Here is a 25,612-nt window from a genome sequence, read left to right on the forward strand (position 1 = left end):
ATGCCGCATTGCTCACTTCACTTCTCACCCAGTACTATTTTAATTTTTCTTATTTTTAACAGCTTTATTGAGATACAATTCACACACCATGCAATCCACCCAAAGTGTTCATCCAGTGCTATTTTTGCTACAGTTCTTATTATGCTTCACTCCCCTTTTATTTTGTCTTTATTCAAAAACTTTTATTATTTCCACAGTGTGAAAAAGGTCATCAGAGTTGAAATTTAATTATATTTACCATTGAAAATCATCACCAAAAAAAAAACAAAATTAAAAAACCCAAACCATAATTGTGACAGAAAGAGAACTGGATTGCAGAGTGAGTCAGAAGCCCCGGTGTGAGGTCTGAGGGCTTTTCTCTAGCTGTGTGGTCTGGTGCAAGTCATGTAACCTCTCTGAGTCCCGTTTACTCTTTTTTTTTTTTTTTTTTTTTTAAGAAAAAGATTTTATTTATTTATTCAGGAAGAGACATAGGCAGAGGGAGAAGCAGGCTCCCTGAGGGGAACCTGATGTGGAGCTTGGTCCTAGGACTCCAGGATCACACCCCAAGCTGAAGGCAGGTGCTTAACTGGAGCCACCCAGGCATCCCTCGTTTACTCTTTGTTAAAATGGAAATAGAAAGACCTATTTCAAGCTTGTCTCACCAAATGCCAACAGTGTCCCTAAGAGATGGGTCTGTTAGAGGAAACAGGGGCTCAGAGAGGTTAATAGTTTGCTGAGGGTCACACAGGTTAACAGGTAGCACGGTCAGAGTTAAACCAGTTCTGACTCCTGTGCCGGGCATCATTAATAGTGGTGTGATTAGAGCAGTATGACATGGACCATTGAGAGGGAAGGAAGCAAAAAAGGTTTCTCATTGCTGAGTTTTATAGTTGTAGCTATGTAAATCAGGGGGTCTTAATGGCAGCGGGGGCTATGTAATGCACCATACCTTAAAGATAAGTATCTTCTCTCTGATTTTCAAGTAATTCACTGATAGGTGCCATAGAATTTTCATAATTCTTTAATGGTAACTCAGCTTTCAATAAAACATTATAGGATTTTTTGGGATATCTTGGTTTATCTTACTCTTCACTGAATCTCTTCTTAATATACCTGTGGAAAACCAGCTCTAAATAAATGGATTTGAAATCTAGGTACACATCATCTGTGTTGCTCACTTCTCTCATTCCTTAGAACCATCTGCATGATGGTCTTGTCTCCTGCCCCTCAAATTCTTATACATGCCCAGTGCCCTTTGATGCTTCAGTCATGCAAATTTCATCTATTTCCCCAGACATACCTGTTGCCTTCTCCTAAGTGGGTGCATACTGTTCCCTCCTCTCACCCTACCTTGCCATTTGACCAGCACACAGACTTCTTTTAAACTCTAACCCAGATGCCACCTCCTCCACAGATTGGGCCTTTTGCCCTCTTCACTACTGCCACGGCTACCGGCCGTGACCCGCTTCTAGCACCTGTGCCCGCTTGCAGTGCCTGCCTGTCCTATTAGAATCTGACTGTTGCAAAGTCAGAGACTGTATTTTCCTCAGTGACCAGCCCACACCTAGCTTAGGGCCTGGACCATAGAATAAATGCTTGAATGAATGAACAAATGAAGAAATGGATGAAGTTGCTCTTTATTTTTCTGGTTTTATTTTTTTTCTCACCTACTTAACGTTTAGCAGAAAAAGCGGAGCTGCTTTTGCCATAAAGCTTTCAGAATAAAAGGCTGCTCAGAGACTTGAGCCCCGAGATGGCTGATAAGGACTCCACTGATTACTTGGCTGGTAATCCAGACCCAGAGGAAAGAGTCAAGGCTCCTACGCGCTTGGAGCTGGAGTACCCATTCCCAGCTCCTCCTAATTACAGTCTAGATAACAGTGTCCCTCCCGCATTGATAGCCTTCTGCTTTATGACTTCTTGCCCTGGCTGATGTGACAACATCTGAGATTCTTGCTTTGGCATAGCCGCTTTTCCAGTCAAGATAAATGTGTTACCTGACAGGGCTTGTCATTTACTATACTGCTGCTGTCAAAGCGAGATACAACTCATCCAGTAGTACTGGTTCCGTGGAATGCTGAACACTACCCCTCCCATTCTGTCTCCCTTTTCTGGGTTCAATCATAAGGGATTCATCTTTCTTTTCAAGCAAAGGTCATCTGAAAGAGGAATGAAATAGTTTTGTTTTTTTTTGGGGGGGGGGAGCTTTTTGAAGATTTTATTTATTTATTCATGAGAGACTCACAGAGAGAGAGGCAGAGACACAGGCAGAGGGAGAAGCAGGCTCCACGCAGGAGCCTGACGTGGGACTCAATCCCAGGACCCCGGGATCGCACCCTGAGCCAAAGGCAGATGCTCAACCACTGAGACACCCAGATGTCCTGAAATAGTTTTGTTCTGTACTTTAACACTTTGTGTATCTTTTAAAGAAAGATTTATTATTTACTTTTGAGAGAGAGAGAAAGAGAGAGAGAGAGAAATCTCTGGGAGGGGAAGAGGGCGAGGGAGACAGAATGTCAAACAGACTCTCTGCTGAGCATGGAGCCTGATCCCAGGACCTTGAGATCATGGCCTGAGCCAAAATCAAGAGTCAGATGCTCAAACTGACTGTGAGCCATCCAGGTGCCCCTGTACCTTAACACTGTTGATCAAGGCTCTCACTGATACCAAAACCATTGTATCTTGTGTAAGAGGCATTGATCAGTGACTTAAAGAAGTTTACAAAGAGATTAAAACTGTTTGATCTATAAGACACTTTAAATTTGATGTGGTAAACATAGATGACCCCGGTCTTTCTTTGTAGAGGTGCCATATTTAAACAGGCACCTTAGCATCTGTTAACAGTTGGCATCGTTGTTATCTCAAATGAGACTGCGACATCATAGATTCTTTGAACCTATGAGTGTCTCTTAAGCACAGCCATCTGCATTACTTCTTGCCCAGAATCAAACCATTCTGCAATTTTTTAAAAAGATTTTATTTATTTATTCATGAGAGACAGAGAGCGAGAGAGAGAGAGAGGCAGAGACACAGGCAGAGGGAGAAGCAGGCTCCATGCAGGGAGCCCGACGTGGGACTCGATCCCGGGTCTCCAGGATCACGTCCTGGGCTAAGGTGGTGCTAAACCGCTGACCCCCCGGGCTGCCCCATCATTCTGCAATTTAAGCTGATGATATTAACTAGAACAATTTATCCGCAAGAAGCCAGGACAAAGATCTGAGTGTTGAAGAATTCCTTCTCTCCTGGAATGTGCATCTCTGTGTTCAGGTTTTGTTTGACACAAGTGGAATGCTTCAGGTCATAATTCATGAACCAGATAGTTTTGGAAGCATCTCCGGGACTGTTCTGGTAAGAGTCACGGGAAACTTTCTCACCGTGGTTATTGCCCTTGTTCTATAACCAAAGTAAGTGCTGTCTCAAATAAAAAAGGATTGTTTCAGGCTTTACTAAGCCTGATCTCTTGTGGAAATGTGGCTGGTAACTAACACCCATAGCAGCTCCCTTGTTGGTGGACTCCTGCTGTGTGTAAGGTGCTCTGCCGTGGTGCTCGTGTATGTGTTGTCTCTTATGCTGGCCTCATTGAGGACACACAGAATGTAGTCATCTGAACTCAAGCCCATCGGACTGGTAAACCTTGCCTCTTTTCTATTTGTTTGGAAAGGTTTGCTGGCTATATGCAATCAGTATCTGCCCTCATCTCTTCTCCATCACTTATCAAGTCTTTCCCCCTTCCTTACCTTTTACTCATTGGTATTGTATTTTACCATGTATTCCCAGCTGGTCTGCAGTCTGGGGACCCCTCCCACTCATTGACTATCCCGGTACAGCCTGCACTCGACCTTTCCTTCCACCTCTGTCAAAACTAATTTGTTCCAGGGATACCTAGTTGGCTCAGTCAGTTGAGCCAACCATGACCTTGGTTTCAGCGCAGGTCATGATTTCGGTAGTGTGAGATCAAGCCCTGTGTCAGGCTCTGTGCTCAGCAGAGGGAGTCTGCTGAGATTCTCTCTTCCTTTCCCTCTGCCCCCTGCTCCCATGGTCTCTCTCTCTCTCTCTCTAAAACAGTAAATAAATCTTCTTTTTAAACACCAACTTATTTGTGCCAGGCCGGCTCAGTCAGTGGAATGTAGGACTCTTGATCTCATAAGTTATGAGAATTCATGAGGGGTCGTGAGTTTAAGCTTCCTGTTGGGTATAGAGCTTGCTTGAAAAAAATCAACCACATTTAATAAAACTTAAAGTAAAAAAAAAAAACAAAAAAACTTATTTGTTCTACATTGATTAACTATTGGGTTGTCCTCAAAGAAGCCAAGAATAAGAATGAAGAAGTGAATCATTCATATTGTGGCATAGGGTCCTCTATCTTCCATATTATGTATCTTTTAGCAGGTGACTTTAAAATGTAGTGCTGCTAGAAATAGCCTATAAAATGGGAAGTCTGGCAAAGCAGACCAGACAAAGCCGGTTCATGAGTAGGGATGGATTCTTATGCTTTTGATGTGTTTTTGTACTTTTTATAGTGGTTAACACAGTGTTCTATGCACAGAAAACACTTTAAACACAAGATTGTATCAAGGGACCTATCCCCCGTGCTTGCTGCTGTATCACTTCTCATATATAGTTCAATTCTACCAAGTATAAGCTGGGATAGGATTTGTATTTAACAAAGTAATGCTATAGTCTAGGCAAAGAGCGCTATGGCAAATTAAAAAGAGAATGGGACTAGAAAACATACTTTTGTTTAGATGTAATTTGGAGTTAGAATCTAGGTTCAAAAAAAAAAAAGAATCTAGGTTCAGGTAATTATAAACAAATTTTCATCAACATGAATGTCTGGTGGGGAGTTGAAGAGCTGTGAGGGAAGTGGATATGTTCTTTGTTACTTTGATAACACCTGTCTGATAAAAGCCAGGTGCACACCACAGGTTTGTGACAACCCAAAACAAAACACCACTTCTCATTCCTGGAGTGCCCCTCAAGGAGCATTGAAACCACTAGTGTGGCATCTATTCTGCTTCTCCTTACCACAGGAGAGGAGAGCTGTTCCATCAGCAAATTCATGAGAAGGGCCTGGTCATTCATGAATAGGACAGTTCTCTTCTCCTCGGGGTTAGGACATTCAGGTATGAGGGGGCTTGCTGGAATGGTGGCCTGGAGAGGCTGGCAGGCTCTACAACTTAACACTTTCGTCAACCTGGGCAGGTTACCCAGGCTTTCTGGAGCTCCACTTTCTCGCTACATTTTTTTTTTTTTTTTAAAGATTTTTATTTATTTATATGACAGAGAAGGAGCACAAGCAAGGGGAATGGCAGAGGGAGAGGGAGAAGAAGGAGCAGGCTCTCTGCTGAGCAGGAAGCCTGATGTGGGGTTCAATCCTAGGACCTTGGGATCATGACCTGAGCTGAAGCAGATACTTTAACCGACTGAGCCACCCAGGCACCCCTCTCACTACCTTTTTTGGTATTTATGAGAAGTACCTGAACACCCAGCAGTGTCTATGACACTTCAGAGGTCCGCCAGAAATCCTCTGTTGGGGACAAGCTTCTTTCTCTCATACCCTTTCCTTCTCATTTTTAACATGACTTGTCCAGTCCAGCATTCTCCCTTTTTTCTTTGCAGGTTCTTTTTTATTTTTAAGATTTTATTTATTTATTCATGAGAGACAGAGAGAGAGAGAGGCAGAGACACAGGCAGAGGGAGAAGCAGGCTCCATTGCAGGGAGCCCGAGTCCCTGGATCCTGGGACTCCAGGATCTCACGCCCTGGGATGAAAGCGGCGCTAAACCACTGAGCCACCTGAGCTGCCCTCTTTGCAGGTTCTTATTAAGCTTTGGGTCTTGTTTATATGATTATCTTTTTTAAAATTTTTATTTATTTATGATAGTCACACAGAGAGAGAGAGAGGCAGAGACACAGGTAGAGGGAGAAGCAGACTCCATGCACCGGGAGCCCGACGTGGGATTCGATCCCAGGTCTCCAGGATCGCGCCCTGGGCCAAAGGCAGGCGCCCAACCCCTGCGCCACCCAGGAATCCCTATGATTATCTTTTTAAACAATTGTGATAACTTATGGAATTCTTTACTGGAGAACACAAGCTAAGTTTTCAAAAATAAATTTCCAGGGGTGCCTGGCTGGTTCAGTCAGTAGAGCATGTAGCTCTTGATCTTGGGATTGTAAGTTTGAGCTCCACACTGGGCATAAAGAGTACTTAAAACCTTTAAAAAAAAAAAAAAAAAAAAAAAGATTGGGCAGCCCCAGTGGCACAGCGGTTTAGTGCTGCCTGCAGCCTAGAGTGTGATCCTGGAGACCCGGGATAGAGTCCCACGTCAGGCTCCCTGTATGGAGCCTGCTTCTCCCTCTGCCTGTGTCTCTGCCTCTCTCTCTGTGTCTCTCATGAATAAATAAATAAAATATTAAAAAAAATTAAAAAAAAAAGATTTTCTGACATTGGTTGAGTAACAACCCAACACTGAATGCTAGACGAAAACATACTGAAGATTAATAATTGGATGATTTAGCCAATAATAGGCATGCTTGAAACAGCATTCTCTGCACATTCCCAACATCAGCTAATTCCCCAGTGTTTTCTTTCTCTGTATTTCTTTTTTCTTTTTTTTTTTTAATTTTTTTAAATTTTTATTTATTTATGATAGTCACAGAGAGAGAAAGAGAGAGAGGCAGAGACATAGGCAGAGGGAGAAGCAGGCTCCATGCACCGGGAGCCCGATGTGGGATTCGATCCCGGGTCTCCAGGATCGTGCCCTGGGCCAAAGGCAGGCGCCAAACCTCTGCTCCACCCAGGGATCCCTCTTTCTCTGTATTTCTTATTATGTGTTGTTAACCCTAATCACCATCATATATTTGCCATGTGGATGGAGTCCTATTGGATGAAAAAAAGGAAAGAGAAACTACAAACTTAAAGGCTCCTCACACTGGACTTGATTTATACGTGTCCATTGATAGCCTCATATAAACATGGCATGACTCATGTTCTTTATTGTAAGGTTCTCAAGGGTGTAGGAAAAAGGAAAACCACAGGAGTTTAGATTTAAGTTTAATTAGAGTTGATATTATTGATAATCTTCTTATGAAAATATGTTAGGCCAGCCTTACTGCTTATTAATAATCTCTATCATTAATCCAGTGTTACTATATGTACCAGTCACTGTGCTCAGTGATTTACAAGTATTGTTTCTTTTAGCCCTCTCCAAACCCTGACAAGTATGATTTTTCATCTTTGTATTGTGAGTGTGGCAGTTGAGGTGTGGAGAGCTTAGGTAAGTGACTCAAGCATTCAAGGATGCAGTTTAATAATGATGGAACCCAGATTCATTCCAGTTCCAACTGCTCCCAAGAGTCCAAGTTCTTGGTTTATTTTCTGGGTGCATCACCTTAAAAACCACATTTTAAATTAACCTATTGGATTTGAAAGAGTCTTCTCTTAATACCATATGGATTAGTCCTTGGCTGGGTGTAGGATACTAATATATCTATTTGGCAGACATGTTAATTTATTTAATTGCTTTATAATTCTGGCTGAGATTTTTCATCAAGATGTGTTGCAATTATAAAGCAATTTCCACAGCAATTTATGTAGGGACATGGAAGTTTTCACATTATTTTTACCATTTATTATTTTAAGAGAAGGTTTTATCAAATTTACGCTTCCCAAGAATCATGGGTCAAGAGAATGAAGTACATATATTTTTAAAGAAACCTCCTTGTATCAGACATGTTAGTAAAAATATGTACAAATAAATATTCCAGCTTCTGTAATGGATTATGTGCATTTACGCCAAGGTCCAAGTGAGGATACTTAACCAGTTATGCCCTGATGGGCTTATCTAAATGACCTACCCAAAATGATGACCTTAAATTTAAACAAGAAAATGTCACTTGTATCATTTCAACCATAATATGAATAAACTAGACTTATTAACTGCTCAGGGACATATTTTCCTCTTGTATTTAAAATTAATAAATTGGGGATCCCTGGATGGCTCAGCGGTTTGGCGCCTGCCTTTGGCCTGGGGCACAATCCTGGAGACCCCGGATCGAGTCCCACGTCCTTGCATGGAGCCTGCTTCTCCTTCTGCCTGTGTCTCTGCCTCTCTCTCTCTCTCTCTCTATGTCTATTATGAATAAATAAATAAATCTTTTAAGAAATAAATAAAATAAAATTAATAAATTATATGTCCCTATTTTTAGGAAGTACAGTCTAACGTATTTAGGGGTAGGGGGCCATAGTGAATGTACCTTAATCTCAAATGGGTACACAACATTTAAAACTATAAATATTAATAATAGACTGAGTAAAGGGTATACAGTGTTCTTTGTATTATTCTTATTCTTGTAACTTTCTTTAAATTTGAAATAATTCCCAAATAAAGTATTTTTAAAATAGACCCATGGCCCTCAAGAAGTTAAAAAAGCAACCAATATAGTTGGGAAAAGGGAACTGATTATATATGAATGTTATGTTTTGGGTTGTTTTTTCTCCTTATAAATGTCAGTGTTTTTACCCCAGAATTGAGAATCTGTTAGTACTTTGTTAGACCTTGTGTATTGCAGTATATAGAGACTAACCTGGAAGACATTGTGCACATATGTATTAAGACAAAAATTTAACACTTCTGGAATGCCAAGTATATGCTATGTGCTTTCTTTATAGTTTCTCATTTAATCTTTGTGGAGGTCCTAGGAAGGATGTACTACTATTATTCTCCTTTACAGATTTTTTTTTTTTTTTTTTGAGGGAGAGAGAAAGAGATTGTGTATGCATGCAGGAGGATGGTGGGGGTGGGTGGGGAAAGCGGCAGAAGGAGAGAGAGAGAATCTTAAGGAGGCTCAATGCCTGACACAGAGCCGTTTGTGAGGCTGGATCCCATGATCCAGAGATCATGACCTGAGTCAAAATCAAGTGTCTGATACTTACCTGACTGAGCCACCCAGGCACCGCAATTTTCTTTACAGATGAGAAAACTGAGGCTTACTAAGATTAAGTGTCTTGCCTTCCATTTGTGAAGAGACTGGAACTCAGGCTGTAAAGATGAATACTCCAAGTCCCACTAGCAATCATCATGTTTTCTTTGCTCAGACTATGTATGTGTACATCTACATGCCTAGATACATATACACCCACTGAGCATATTTAGAAAATTATTTTAAATGGATTCTAAATACCTGCTAATGAGATTCTGGATCAATATAAAAGTATAATGAAATTATTATTATTATGGACATATATTGAACACTTGCCATGGGTGAGGTGTTATTCTTTCTTCAAAGTGAAATAACTTCTCAAGATGTCACAGCTAATAAGTGGTAAAGCTGTGCTGTGTTTTTCTAGAAGTTTCACTCCTAACCAGTGGCTTATATTGCCTGTTACTTATAGCACTACAGAATGTTTTAAAAAAAATTAGAGGGGGCTCAGCGGTTGACTGTCTGCTATTGGCTCAGGGTGTGATCCCAGAGTCTCAGGATTGAGGCCCACATCGGGCTTCCTGCATGGAGCCTGCTTCTCCCTCTGCCTATGTCTCTGCCTCTCTCTCTCTCTCTCTGAGTCTCTCATAAATAAATAAATAAAGTTTAAAAAAAAAATAAGAGGAGAGAGAATCAGTAATTAAGCATATTCCTTTTCTTGGTGAGGTGGGATCCCATCAAAGCACCACATTAGGGTGCCTGGGTGGCTCAGTGGTTGAACATCTGCCTTTGGCTCAGGTCGTGATCCTGCGGTCCTGGGATTGAGTCCCACATCAGGCCCCCCGCAGGGAGCCTGCTTCTCCCTCTGCCTATGTCTCTGCCTCTCTCTCTCTGTGTCTCTCATGAATAAATAAAATCTTAAAAAAAAAAAGCAAATAAAAAGCACCCCATTATATTGATTCCAGGGGGCACTATTCAGTTTGCAATCTATGTGAATGGGGCCCTCAGTGGTGGGAAGCATTCTGCGTACGTGCTTTATGCACTGGCTAAGTACCAGTAGTAGATACTCAGGGAGACATAAAGCCTGAAAGATCAAATTGCCATTCATCTGGGAGGTACATGTCCCAACCATGCTTTGCTAATATGGTTACTCCAGTGAGGAAAATATCCACTGGATACTTTAATGCCAGAAACCTAATCCAATCCAGTTACACAGTCTCTTCATTTTTAATTCGGCTGATTGAAGGATGGAGACAGTATTAGAATTGGATCTTATTGGATAGTAGCTATTATTTCTTTAATTTTCCTTTCCATCAATCCAGTGATCCATCTACTCAACCAACCAACTTCCACTTACTCCACTTCTCTGTCCATTCAACAAACATGTATCGAATGCCATCATGAGCAGGTCACATTGTTAGGTGTTCAGCAGTTAGGAGTAAACTGGTTACATTTCCTGTTCTAAGAGAGTTTATAGTATAGTGGGGAAGACAAACAAGAGGCAGCTGTAATAGAATAAGGTAAATCCCTTGGTTTAGTAAGCCTAGGACAATATGACATGGAAGAATGGACACCAGGACACCAATGAGTGGGTGTGATGAGGAACTGAGGTAAATACCAAGGGAGAAGCAGAAGAAAAAGCAGAGCATCCATTTTTCCAGGGAGAATCAGGAAGCATCTACTTGTGTGACTGTGGTCAAGTGACTCTACTTAACATCTCTAAGCTTAATTCCTCATTTTTTAAAGATTTTATTTATTTATTAGAGACTGAGAGAGAGAGATTGAGAGAGAGAGGCAGAGACACAGGCAGAGGGAGAAGCAGGCTCCATGCAGGGAGCCTGACGTGGGACTCGATCCCGGGTCTCCAGGATCACACTCTGGGCTGAAGGCAGGTGCTAAACCTCTGAGCCACTGGGGCTGCTCTAATTCCTCATTTTAAAAGGAATCTGTTTATTAGGAATGAAATAGACAAATTAACCATCCTAATCTCCCAAGCCCAGTCCTAAGGTAATGTGGTCTTTTTTGGACATGCTTGCTCCTTAGAACCTCTTTTTTTTTTTTTTAAAGATTCTATTTATTTATTCATGAGAGAGAGAGAGAGAGAGAGAGGCAGAAGCAGAGGGAGAAGCAGACTCCATGCAGGGAGCCTGTTGTGGGACTCGATCCTGGGAGTCCTGGATCATGCCCTGAACCAAAGGCAGATGCTCAACCACTGAGCCACCCAGGCATCCCTCCTTAGAACCTCTTAAGGATTGAAAGACCATGTATATTTTTGACTTCTAAAATATTTAAAAACAATACCACCACCAACAAAAAACAATACTCCAGCAAAAGTTAGGACATGGTTTTAATGTTTGTACTTAATTAATGCTTTTATCATCCACATAGCAATGTGGTATAATTGTGCTATTCACTAATTGCAAGATGCATAAAATATTAACTCCAGGTACACTAAGGACAGTGTAGTATGGTAATAAACACTATATTTAAATATCTCTCATTCCTTTTTTTTTTTTTTTTTTAAAGATTTTATTTATTCACGAGAGACACACAGAGAGAGGCAGAGGGAGAAGCAGGCTCCATGCAGGGAGCCCGACATGGGACTCGATCCCGGGTCCCTAGGATCACACCCTGGGCTGAAGGAGGCGCTAAACCGCTGAGCCACCCGGGCTGCCCCTCTCTCATTCCTTTTAGTGTATCTTTACAACTATAGACATAACTTTATTTGAAGAGAACAGAAGTCTAGATTCGAGGTCCCTTATGGAGTCTTAGGGCAAATGATTTAGCTTTTCCATTCCTTGGCAACTTTGATAGGTATGGAAGGCTAAGGGATGATGCCTTTGGATGAAGGCTTGGCTGTTTCAGATACAGCTTCCTATTGTTTGTTAATGGAAAAAGTCTAAGCAGAGTAAGTGACTTCATATAGGGACTATCTAAGCAAACAGGATGGGTCCTACCAGAACCTCAGTTTTATCAGGGTACAGCCTTATCATTGTATTTCTCTTCAGCTTCAATCATTCAGAGGAAAACTCTTTATTCTTTGGACCATTTCTTCTGAGGTTGCCATATCTCTGGTTGGGGCTTCTCTACCCTCATGACCTGCCTACTAGAAGTGAGGCCTTATTATTGTCTTAAGTGTTTTGCATTGAAAAGTGAGACAAAATTTGGTTACACTAGAAGTAAAATCAGTGTAGTTGTTATGCTTAAATGAACTTGACATTTTTCTCATTTCCCATCTCATGAGATGAGATCATTACAAACAGATCTTACAGGATTATTAGGAGCTAGTTTGCACCATTAATTGATTTGAGGGATGCAGGTTTCTTCTTTCCATCTCTAAATGGTTTTGTAGTCTCAATTTCCCTTAACTAGTGATTTTGTTGGGGGAAGGGCCACACCACATCTTTTCAGTGGCATTTTAGAAAAAAATGTTGCCTGAGCTATAGATAAAATACTCTTTAAATGTATAATATAACTCGAAAATGAGACATCATATAAACTACCAAGTGGAGGGAAATTCAGCCTAAGTTATGGCAGTATTGCTTGGAGGGTTATAGCTAATTCCAGGAATCTCACGTGTTTCCTCCTAGTGGATAGAACGGTTTGTAGCCAATAGAGATTTGACTGAGTTTCATGTTTGCTGCCTGGCCTAGTCCCCCCATAGGCCACCTGTGGAAAGGTGGGCCTCAGCCTCCTTCATTGTGCTGGAGTTGGGCATTCCATGCAAACCCATTGTAGTTGGGAGGCCTGTGGAGGGATTTTGTACCTTCTCAGGTCACTGTAGATGTGGATCAGTTAAACATTGAGAAACAAACTATCAGATATAACTAAAAAATATCATATTGCTAATATTGAGTAGTTAAAAAAAACTTGTCGATTTAATACTTGCTGTTTTGTTCTGAATTCCTATTACACGCTGTAGCGGCCTGGCCTGGCATAGCCTGTAAACCTTCTCTCTCCCTCCGTCTGTTCTTTGTTTCCTTCCCACCTTCCATGTCCTTTTTTTCCACCACAAACAGATCCATTTCTTCTACTTGTTTAGATCCTGGCATTACGGCATGACAGTTTTGACAGTTATTACAGGCAGCATATTTGGGTTCTATCAGAGACCTTTTTTAAAAAAATATTAAGGGGTGCCTGAGTGGCTCGGTCAGCTAAGGGTCTGACTCTTGGTTTCAGCTCAGGTCACCATCTCGAGGTTGTGAGATTAAGCCCTGTGTCAGGCTCTGTGCTGGTCATGGAGCCTACTTGGGATTCTCACTCTCCCCCCTGCTCCTCCCCCAACTCTAAAAAAATAAAATAAAATAAAATAAAAATACATACAATGTGATATAAACTTTAAGTGTATAGCTTGATGGGGTTTTTTTTTTTTTTTTGAAGATTTTATTTATTTATTTATTTATTTATTTGACAGAGAGCACAAGAGGGGGAACAGTAGGCAGAGGGAGAGGGAGAAGCACACTGCCCACAGAGCAAAAAGCCTGATGCAGGGCTTAATTCCAGGACCCCGGATCATGACCTGAGCTGAAGGCAAACGCTTAACTAACTAAGCTTGATGATTTTGTGCAGAAACACACACACACACAGACGTGCACCCACCTGCACACACACACACACACACACACACACACACGTATCCATGTAACCATTACCCAAAACAATATATAGAACCTGTTAAGCATTCCACCAGGCTCCCTCCTGGTGCCTCCCATTGAATACTCGTCCTCCCTCCCAAAGGTAACTGTAATTCTGACTTATTACCCCAGATTAATTTTACCTGCTCTTGAACATCATGTAAATGGGATCATACAACATGTATTCTTTTGTTCTTATTCTTTTTGCTAGCATTCCTTCTGTGAGATTCATCCATATTGTCTGCACTTCGATTTTTTTTTTTTTATTGCTGTGTAGTCTTGCATTGTGTGAATATACCCTGATCTATTTATCCATTCTTCTGTGAATTTGAATTGTCTCCAGTTTTTAGCTACTGCTGTGGGAACATTCTTACACCAGTGGACATATGTACTCAATTCCCACCTAGGAACGAAATTGCTGGATCAGGATGTAGGCATATGTTGAGCTGCAACAGATATTGCCAAATAGTTTCCAAAGTGTTTGTATCAATTTGCATTCCACATGTGTGAGGGTTCCAATTGCTCCTCATCCTCGCCAACATTTACTATTGTTAGTCTTCTTGATTTTTCCTGGTCCTGGTGGATGTGCATCAGTATGTCATTGTGATTCTAATTTGCATTTTCCTGATGTAGAATAATACTGAGCACCTTTTCAAATGCATGCTGTCTAGTAGGATATCCTTTTTTGTGAAGTTCCTACTCAAGTATTTTACCATTTTTCTTTTTAATTGGGTTGTTTGTCTTTTTCTTGCTGATTCGTAGAAAGAGCTGGGTTTTAAAAATCCAACTCAGCTGCTTATTAGCTGTGCTTGGATAGGTTGCCTGACCTTTCTAAGCTTCCTCTATAGGACGGAGCCAGTAATACCTCTTTATACATTGACAGAAGGAAATGTATGTTAATCACTAAGCATATAGTTCCAAGCACAGAGAGGACATGAGTGACTAGTATCTAAATGGGGTGTGTGTGTGGGGGGTGTCCTGTCAATTCTCATTATCATGACTAGCCCATTAAGATATTCTAATATTTTTTCTTCCTTCACTTTTCCTGTGTCCTCTTCTCTTTTTTATACTTGTAGTACAAAAAGAAAAACGTTGGCCATGTGTGTAATACACAGTAGGCCGAAGTGACTCATCTTTTACAAAGGAAAACTAGAGGTCATATCTGTTCTCCTAAGGATTTTGTCCTTGCATCTAGGAAAAAATGAGAACCAGAAGAGAGTTTCTGAAAAGGTGAGAGTTAAGATAAAATGTAGAGATAGACCCAATGATAGAAATCTATATGCCCTGGGTACTAGTGGGGAGTATATCTTTTATTTCTTCTTCCTCTCTTGTCAGTTAACTTTTCGGAGACTTAGTTTCCCCATTTTGCAGAATAGGTATCTTGAACCTCCTTTATAAAGTTGTTGTGAAGCCTAGCACAGCCTCAGTCTTGTGGAAGCACTTTACATGTGAAGGGTGCTGGAATGGATCATGGTCATAGTGATAGTGCTGGTGGTGATGGTGAGAATCCTGAAAATGCTGAATATGCCACTTCTGTTAACAGATAATATTGCCAGCCCTAGTGAAAAGCTTGCTTCAGGGGGCAGAGGCAATGTCAATGTCAAGGAGTAAGTAGTGTGACCTATAGCATGAAAGGGAAATAAGAAAGGTGCAAAGAATGCTCTGCTTTGGGAGAACCAGTGTAGGATGTCCATTTGTACACTGGATTCCTGTATGTTGGGGATGAATTGGATACTGGATTCCTATATGTTGGGGATGAACTGGACAGCCCAAGCCATATTACAATGAGTTTTATTACCATGATTGAATGTATCTCTGAAATACATGGAAATCAGGTGGAAAATAAATCAGAGTGTCACGGGCCATCACTGGAACTTGCCCTAAGCATCCATAATGGCATTGTCCAGAACCTGGGTTTCCAGAGAATTGCCAGAAAGAGGCATCCTCTTTCAGCTCTCAGGGCACTGAAAGACACTGTGTTCTGCTTGCTGTGTAAACACAGGCTTGGGGGTATATAGAGAACTGGGTTTGACTCCTAGCCTCTGTGTTCTGTGGCTTCATGATCTTGGATAAGTTACTTCCCTGCAGTTTCCTGGTTTATAAAATTATTATTTTTTAAAATTTTTTTTAAAGATTTTATTTATTTATTCTTGAGAGACAGAGAGAGAGAGAAAGAGAGAGAGAGAGAGAGGCAGAGACACAGGCAGAGGGAGAAACAGGCTCCATGCAGGGAGCCTGATGTGGGACTCGATCCCTGGTCTCCAGGATCAGGCCCTGGGCCAAAGGCAGGCTCTAAACCGCTGAGCCACCCAGGGATCCCCCTGGTTTATAAAATTAGAACATGAATATCATCCCCATAGAATTGTGGTAAGAGGTAAGTGACATAATACATAAGTAGCACCAAGGGAGGCCCCACACATAGTAGGTGGTTCAGCTATGGAAGTATAACCATGTGTCTGATGAGTAGAGATGCACACTCTGTGTCCCTTTCTATGACAACTATATTGAGCAGAGTGGCATGGTACAGAGGAGGAGGAAGGGTTCTCCCTGCCACACAGTAGGACTTGCTAGGCCTCATCACTGTGTTGTGGGTAAAAATGGGTTTTATTGCAACTTGTCTCTAACTCCACCACCAAAATGCTTGATATTTATGAGAGTAATTACAGTTCAGCTATATCTGCTGTATAACTAACCCCCCATCTAGGCTGTGTTGGACAATTATAATTGACCAACATAAGGCACACTGATGGGCACATTCAAATGGTAATAGTGTAGACTTATTTGTTCTTTCCTCTTCATTAACTGTGATCTGCTAAAAGCCCTGCAGCATGCTCTAAAGGTGGGACAGGCACCCTAGAATGGATTTTAGTTGTCCTGCAAGTTTTGCCTTATTGCCACTTTTAGGGCTATCCATCACTGAGTCTTTGTATAGCTGCAGGAAGATGAGCACTCCCTATGGTGGTACATGGCCCCAAGAAGCACCATTACCTTTCACATCACACTCCCTGGCAAGTATCAGATCTGTATTTCATGCCTCCTTTGTTTAATCATTGTGACAGATTTACTCAGCAGCTTATTTGGCTGGTATATGAGTGTAGTGAAAAGTTCTATCATGCACATGGATGAATATACTTGGGAGTCCTCATTTGTGTCCTGCAGCCAGTGAAAGTCAAAGACAAAGGATGATCCCATAGGTTCATTGTAAGCCACAGTTTTCAGGACAGAGAGATGTGGTCTCATAAAACAGATCATTTGAAGAGAGATCAAGTCATACAAATTTAAAGAGCCGATTTTTGACAGCACCTCTTTTGCAATAAGAGTTTGAAGTTCCTGGAACTTCCATCTTTGATGGTACCGTTGCACACCATTTTTTGTCTCATTAGCTCTCTTAAGTTGCATGTTTTCATTGCATGAGCCATTTTTAGGCGTAACCACTGGAAGCTTGCTTTTTTTCATTTTCTTGGAAAACCTGTAAAAAAGCTCACTTGGGTCTTATCCAAGAAGATGGTCATCTTTCACACCTTGAAGAGAAGTAATGCTAGAAAAGCGACTCTGTAAGAATGTTCCATGTGTGCTGAATTTCCATTTCTTGTTGAAATTTACAGTCAGACGAATTCTATTTATTTCCCATTTGCTTTTTGGTTCCCCAGTTGACTAACAAAAGCCAGAGAATTGTCATCGGAGTTGTTTCTTCATAAAGGGGAGATTCCTCACACTGCCATGGCAATTCAAATTAAAATCCAGTGGGCAGCCCGGGTGGCTCAGAGGTTTGGAGCCTGCCTTCAGCCCAGGGCATGATCCTGGAGACCCAGGATCAAGTCTCACATCCAGCTCCAAGTATGGAGCCTGCTTCTCCCTCTGTCTGTGTCTCTGTCTCTCATGAATAAATAAATAAAATCTTTTAAAAAAAAATTAAAATCCAGCTGGAAAACAGCATCTCAAGCTGGTCTGTTTTTTGGTTTGTTTTTGTTTTTTTAATGGTAGAAGTCAAGGGTTATTATAAGGAAAATACCCAAAGAGATTTATTTACCCAAAGAGAAGCAATTTATCATTCATCTCTGATATATGCAAATTGTCATATTTGATAAGCCACAAAGAAATATCACCAGTAGGAACTGCGATATCATTCTTCTGTTACATGTTGATCTTATATTCAGGCCCCTTGATTAATTTCAAAAGCATCAAATATATTGAGGCACTTTTGTTTTCCTTCCTAACACACAGTATTTTCTTTAATAACCAAAAACCTTTTGTTATTTCTTCAATAATCTTTAAAAACTAATGTCAGTGTAACCAAACATCATTTCCCGGGCAGAACGTTGCTGCGGAATCTAAACAATGCACCTTAAAATGCATTGAATTTGAAGAGTGTTTTTCATTTTTATCATGGTCTCTTGTGGTCATATAACACCATTATTTCTTGATTCTTAGATAAGTATACATATGAATCTAAATATGTCTCTGCATTTGGGTATTGTTGAACATAAATGTACATATTTAATATGGTAGTTTTTTTTTTTCCCCCTGAAGGGCTGTTAATTCAAAGATCTACCTTATTATTGATGATAACTTCGAGCTAAGGTTGTTTTGGTATTATAATAATTATAAGGCTATTTCTATTTGTTACTTGTGTTTTATCTTTATATTTAGGCTTTTGAGTCCATCATTTAGGAGTCTGTAGTTCCAGGGCACCTGGGCGCCTCAGTCAATTAAGAGTTAAGTATCTGACTCTTGATTTCGGCTCAGGTCAGGATCACAGGGTCCTGAGATCAAGCCTGGAGTCTGGCTCTGCATTGAGCACAGAGCTTGCTTAAGACTCTCTGTCTCCCTCTACTTATGTCCTTCCCTTCCTCCTCCCTCTTAAGAAAAAAAAAAAAAAAAAAAAAGAGAGAGAAAGAGAGAGAGAGAAAGACTACCTTAAGGGTTCAGCCTACAATTAGGATCACTGCTGTTAGGTGGTAGTACTGCTTTCCTCTAACCTACCCTCCATGCTTCAGTGAACCAGACAGAAAATTTAATACAAGTCTCTAGTGAATACCTGATTTTTTTCATGCCAAATAATTGTCAAATTAATTTTTCTCTTATGTAAGCAATACATATCAATCATTTGTTAAAAACAAAAGCCTTACAATGAATTCCATTGTCCTCTTTGACCATCCTATGCTCATGCTGTTTTCTTTTGTCTTCCCCAAAGGTATCCGTAAATCATCGCTTAAAAATATTCCTCTGAGATCTTCTTCTAATCATTCATAAATATGTATGAACCCATAGAAAATCAATAGTATGTAGTAGAGAGAGAATATATGTTTAGATTAACATAAAGGGTGCCACATTCTTCTTAAAGACTTGGTAAAATCCATCCATAAAATATCCTGGGCTGAGACTTTTTTTCTTCATAGAAACTAGGAAAAGGAGGAAGGAGGTAATCCTTTATCTTCAATTCATTTTAGTTACAATCATTGCTCTACTCAGGATTCCTACTACTTCTTTAGGTAGTTTCCATAGGCAGTTTCCTTAATTTATTACCCTAGAAAATGATCCATTCTTTCCAGATTTTTAAATTAACTGGTATGAAACTGTACATGGTATTTTCTAATGCATCTCTGATGCATGAAAATAAATCTCTTATATATTTGTAATGCCTCCTTTTTTTATTCTAAAGTTGAGTATCTGTGACTTCTCTGCCACATGTTCATATTTGCCAGAGGCTTTTCATTTTCTTTCTTTCTTTCTTTCTTTCTTTCTTTCTTTCTTTCTTTCTTTCTTTCTTTCTTTCTTTCTTTCAGAAAGAGAGAGCATGAGCAGGGGGCAGGAGTGCAGAGGGAGAGAGAGAGAGAGAATCATAAGCAGACTTCATGCCCAGTGTGGAGTCAAACTTGGGGCTTGATCTCATAACCCTGAGATCTCAACCTGAGCCCAAACCAAAAGTCGGACATTTAAACAACTGAGCCACCCAGGCACCCCAAGGTTTTTCTATTTTATTAGTCCTTTCATTGAAACATCTCTTCTCTTGATTTTCTTTTTTCTTTATTGCCTACAGGTTTCTATCTATATTTTTACTTTAATTTCATTATTTCTTCTTTCTATATTTTTTTCTTTCTACATTTTTAATGCAACTTTATGGTAATATAATTCACATACATTAGCCCATTTTTAACAATTCACTGTTTTTTAGTATATTCACAAGTTTGTACAACTGTCACCACAACCTAATTTTAGACTGTCTTTATCACTCCAGAAGGAATCCTGCACCCTTGAACACTGATGCCTCACTTTGTGTAAACTTCCATAGCCCTAGGTAGCTGGTAATTTACTTTCTATCTATGAATTTGCCTGTTTTAGTCACTTCACAACAGTAGAATCATGCAGTGTATAGCACTTTGTGTCTGGCTTCTTTAACTTAGCATAATGCTTTCGAGGTACATTCATGTCCTAATGCTTATCAATACTTCGTTTCTTTTTTATTGCCAAATAGTATTCTGCTATATGAATACAGCACATTTGTTGATTCATTTGTTTGTTGATAGACATTTGGGTTATTTCTAACCTTTTCCTACTATGAATAACACTTTGAGGAACATTCAGGTATAGGGTTTTGTGTAGACGTATCTTTTCAATTCTCCTGGCGATATACCTAGGAGTAGAGTTGCTGCTGGGTCCTCACTAGTCCTTGACTTTATAATGATCGTTGCCCTAGTGAATATTATTTTGGTTTGGATTTGGATTTCACAAATGGGTAGCGATTGTGTACATCTTCTCAAATGCTTATTGTCCATCTGTGTTTGGAGAAATGTCTATTCAAGTCTTTTGCCCATCTTGAATGGGATTATTTGTGCTTTTATTGTGAAGGGGTTCTTTTTATAGTCTAGATACAAGCCTTTTTTTTTTTTAAGATTTTATTTATTTATTCATGAGAGACACAGATAAAGAGAGGCAGAGACATAGGCAGAGGGAGAAGCAGGATCCATGCAAGGAGTCCAATGTGGCACTTGTTCCCGGCGCTCCAGGATCACGCCCTGAGCTGAAGGTAGACGCTTAACCGCTGAGTCACCCAGGCGTCCAATAGATATAAGCCTTTATCAGTTATGTGATTCACAAATATTCTCTCCCATTTTGTGGATTATCATTTGGTAATATGGTTAGTATTTATAGTATTTATAACCTTTACTGGTTAGTATTGTTTTTTTTTTTTTTTAGTATTGTTTTTATCACAATTTTTTAAAAATTTTGATGCAGTATAACTTATCTATTCTTTTGTTGCTTGTGCTTTCAGTATCATTTCTATGTTTTCTTCTAAGAGTTTCATAGTTTTAGATTTTAAATTTAGGTTTATAATCAATTTGAGTTGATTTTTGTACACGATAGCAAGTAGGTTTCCAACCCAGTTTATTTTTATGTGGATAATTGTCCCAGCACCATTTGTTGAATTTCCTACCTTTCTTTTAGTTTTAGCTTATTTCATTTTTTTTCTATAGCTTCATGAGTAGAAAGCATAATTCACTTATTTTCTGTCTCTTATTCTCTAATAAATGCATTGAAGGCTATAATTTTCTTTCGTGTAGGAATTTGGGCCCTTCCCACAGATTTTATTTTATTATTATTATTGTTGCTAAGTTTTGCCTTCTTTTTTCTATCAATTTCAATTTTTATTGCATTTTACTCAATGAATGTGGCCTGTGTGATGTCAGTTCAATATAATTTTATCCGAAGGGCATTTCTATTAAAAAATAACCATAAAACCTTTTTTTCAACCCTTTAAATGTATTATTATGCCTCTTTATGACATCCAGCAGTGTTCTGTACTTGGTATGTGCTCAGTAGATATTTGTGGGAAGACATAGGCAGAGCAGGCTTTTTAGAGGAAATCCACACCTAAGTTTTAGATGTGGTTGATGTGGTGGTCACAGCCAACACTTACTGACCACTTTCCTCTGTGCCTTGCCTGGTAAGTACTCACTTAATCTTTCTAACAATCCTAAAAGTCAGGAACTCTCTATTTCCATTTTAGAGTGAGAAAGTAGAGATATTGCAATGTAAAATCTATTACCCAATGATTCACACCAAGGAAAAGCTAGAAGTGGGTTTTGAACCCAGCTAGTCTGGCCCCAGACCCCACTCTCCTTACCATAACCTTCCATGCCCTCCCACATGGTCACTTTTCCATGGCATTTATTTCTCCCACTCCTAATCATTTCTCTGATTGCTTTGAATATAATCAGTGAAGAAAATTATTGGCTCTCTTCTCAGTTGTTAAAAATTGCAAGTAATGAAGTGTTTGCCCCTCATTGCCATTCTAAACTGTGCCCTTAAGACACTGAATAGCTTGAAGTGAAAGTTTGAAGTCACATGCCCATGAAGGAAGGCTTGCTAGCCAGGACCTGTGGGTTTTAATTTGTTGTGTGTGACAAAAGAGAATTTTTAATTTTTTTATTTTTTTAGATTATTTACTTATTTATTCATGAGAGACAGAGAGGGAGAGGCAGAGATGTAGGCAGTGGGAGAAGCAGGCTCCCTGCGGGGAGCCCAATGCAGGACTCAATCCCAGGATCCCAGGATCATGACCTGAGCCAAAGGCAGATGCTCAAACCAGTGAGCCATCCAGGCATCCCTCAAAAGAAAATTTAGAAGAAATGCAATGAAACATCTTTTCTGGCTTCTGCTGGAGACCACACAAGCTCAGAGGGCTTCATTTTTTTTAGATCAAGTGTGTACTCAGATAAAAACCAAGTGGGTTTTCATGGAATCTTCTCCTTGTCCTTCATCTATATAGAGAGAAACCTGCTCTTTGGAGCTCTGATTGAAAATAATTTGTTATTGTTAAGGGGTATTTCCAAACCAAATGAGGGCTATTTTTCTCCCCCATTGAAGATTGGAAAGCTATATCCTTGAATACTTAGTGAATAAAAGTTCTTTTCTTTCTTTCATAAAGAGAATGCCTTTTGTATTTCTTGTTCCTTCGATGCAGTCTCTGTGCAGTTTCCTTGTGAAAGAGCAGTTTAATTTGTACCGCACAATCATTTTCTTGTGGAAAACTAATAAAATACAAATTCCATTTTTTTTTTCACATGAGGTTGTGGCTAACGGCTTTTGAAAGTTTTATGTAGAATCTGCTTTTCTTTTTTCCCTTTTCTGTTTTTTGATGATGATGAGGAGGGGAAATGATGTAATGTTTCACACATATTATGTACAAGGTTGATAAAGAATCTGTTCCCTAAAGTTCATTGTTTCTCTAAAACTGAAAACGTAAGCTAATATTTCACAGTCCCCTCTCAAGGCTTTTTTACGTTCCTAGAAGTAGATGTGAAACAAGAAAGAAGCAAGAGAATCTGTTTTTCTTTCAAGGCATCTCATTCACTTTTTCTTTGTTTTAAAGATTTTATTTACTTATCTGACAGAAAGCACAAGCAGGGCAAATGGCAGGAAGAGGGAGAGGGAGAAGCAGACTCTCTGCAGAGCAGGGTGCCAGAAGTGGGGCTCGATCCCAGGACCCCGGGATCATGACCTGAGCTGAAGGGATGCTCAACTGACTGAGCCACCCAGGCGCCCTCATTCACCTTTTCTGACCTGTCGTGTGATGTCCAGGGGCAGGCACTGCTCTGTGCGTTCTGCTAACTGAAGCCCTGGGAGCCGTTCCAGTTTGCAGGTCCCAGCTGAAGTAGAAGATGGAGGCTTTCATTTTGTGGAGACACTTTACACAGAGATAAAGTCATAATAATAGGGGATCCCTGGGTGGCTCAGTGGTTTAGCGCCTGCCTTCGGCCCAGGGCGTGATCCTGGGGTCCCGGGATCGAGTCCCACATCGGGCTCCCTGCATGGAGCCTTTGCCTTTGTCTCTGCCTCTCTCTCTATCTCTCTCTCTGTCTCTCATGAATAAATAAATAAAATAAATAAAATCTTTGAAAAAAAAAAGTCATCATAATAATAATGGTAGTCAGGATAGGTGACAATTGGTGAGCCCCTTTTACGTATGGTGAACTGGGCCTGGCACCTGGTATATATATTAGCCTCACAACAAGTGGGTAGTTTTTGTCCCATCGTTTTAGACGTGGAGAAACCACACAGCGTTGACAAGTAGCTTACCCAGTCACACAGCAGGAAAGTGGAAAGATAGCGCTAGAACTGAGAGTCTGACTTCCGAGTTGTGTCTTTTGGCCCTTGTGAGTGACCAGAAAGGAGGACAAGGAGCACCTGAAACGCAGTCCTTCCACGCCGTGGATTGTGCGGGGAACAGACCGTCAGACATACATGCGCACAACAACCAAACGTTTACTGAGGAGCAAATGTGAAGGAACAGATTTTGTTTTCTCCTCTGCTGTGAAATCCAGCTGAGAATGCTTTGAGGGAAAGATCTATTTTGCGTTGTTATTTGAATGCTTCTGCTGCTTTATCACCTTTTCCTCTCTCTCCTTAAGGCTGCCTTGCTGTAGGGCCGCCTGGGTGGCTCAGCGGTTGAGCGTCTGCCTTCCGCCCAGGGTGGGATCCTAGAGTCCAGGGATCGAGTCTGGGGCTCGCTGTGGGGAGCCTGCTTCTCCCTCTGCCTGTGTCTCTGCCTCTCTCTCTGTCTCTGTCTCTCATGAATAAATAAATAAACTCATTAAAAAAAAAAAAAGCTGCCTTGCCACCCCTGGAAGTCTGGTCATCCACCCATTTTTCGGTCTAGGTTCTACATCATCCTTCTCCTCCCCACCTACTCCAGGAAGAGAAATGACCCTTGCTTCCTTCCTCCCACCCCCTTCCCTGTTTTCTCGTCATTCTTCATGTCCGCACATGCTCCAGCCCCGCCATCTCCTGCTGCCCAAATAGCAGTAAGGACTCCTTGGAGAAAGGTTGCAGGTGGCTAAGTCACACCTGGGGTGGGGAAAGGCAGGCGGCGGCCTGACTCTCTCCCTGATAGTCTGTGGGCAGAATGCTGTAGGACAGGAGTGGGTTCATCAGTTGCCAAGGACTGAGGGTGCCAGAGAGCTCGCCTCTGCAAAGCCAAGGGTCCCTCCAAAGTTTTCTCACGAAGGAGGGCGGAAGGCGCAGAGGAGGGATGCGTTATCAGAAACAGAGTAGAGAGAATACCACTGGGTTTTAAAGCGTGAGTTTGAATGACACAGAGATAAGCGGTAAGGAAGGCGCTTGATTCCGAACCAGATTCTACCCTTGATTCTTCAAGTGTCTGTTCCTTGAAAGTGGATCCTTCAAATTGATATTCTAAGCCTCTCCCTCCAAGGAAAGCTATTGTTTTAAACATGAGAGTTATTGTCTTTGCAGTCCCCTCGCCAGTTGGGGAAGAGGCCCACGGGCAGCCATGGGGTCCCCCCGGAAGGTGCTTGGAAGCCTTGTGCCCTTTGCTCTTGGGAAGTCAGGGTTGCATCCCTAGCGGCGGGAGTCCCCCACCTTCCTTCCCCCTCACTCACTCACCCATCTACTCAGCCTCCTGCGGTTTGCAAGCGGATCGGCCCCACTTCCCGCCTTTCCGTGGCCCGGGGCTCCCCCCAGGACCAGCAGGCGCGGGCCACGGGGACCTGACCCGCCTGGTGGGAGAGGCAGTGCCCGCCTGGCTGGGCTCCCGCCCGCGCCGCAGGTGCGGCCCTAATCTTCCTGGCCTAGTTATCCGGCAGCCTCTAGGAACCAGGGCTCTGTGATGTAATGCTCTTTTTTCACACTCCCGGCTTAAATACAGATGGAAATTGTTGTCATGTGTTAGAAATGTCGCCAGTAATATAAAAGGCGCAAGCTTGGGCATCTTCTCTCGCTTCTCGCACCGTCAGCTGCTGCTCCTGCCGCCAGCGCCTTCTTCCCTCGCAAAATCGCTCTGTGGTCAGGTGGCCGAGGCGCCCCCAGCTCGCCTAGGAAGGGGTTCGGATCCCACCCCCCCACACACACACCCCCGCCTCTCTTTACAGCCGCTGCAGAGCTGAGGACCAGCGTGGTGGGAGGCTCTTTCAGGCTCACAAAGGGAAGGATTAATCTTGACGATTGGGCTGGGGTTTGCAGGCAAGTACAAGTGGCCCCCGATCGCCTCCTCAACGCCCCCAGCCCACCCCTGGATTCGAACGCCCGCCGCTGGAGGAAGCCTGGGGCCAGGCA

General features: G+C 41.4%; 1 protein-coding gene across 16 annotated transcripts in view; it reads left to right on the plus strand.

Moving 5' to 3' along the window:
* MAGI1 (membrane associated guanylate kinase, WW and PDZ domain containing 1) overlaps nucleotides 1-25,612 on the plus strand; it is a 641,903-nt gene that overhangs the window by 392,329 nt on the left and 223,962 nt on the right. The window contains exon 1 of one of the 16 annotated variants that reach the window (XM_072785506.1): nucleotides 25,262-25,519. The exons of the other annotated variants lie outside the window; for them this stretch is intronic. The gene's annotated coding sequence lies outside the window, so the exon portion shown is untranslated. Of the gene's footprint in view, nucleotides 1-25,261; nucleotides 25,520-25,612 lie in introns of those variants that run through there. 16 annotated transcript variants of the gene reach the window in all.

Source organism: Canis lupus, chromosome 19, assembly GCF_048164855.1.
Source record: "Canis lupus baileyi chromosome 19, mCanLup2.hap1, whole genome shotgun sequence".
NCBI classification, from domain to species: domain Eukaryota; kingdom Metazoa; phylum Chordata; class Mammalia; order Carnivora; family Canidae; genus Canis; species Canis lupus.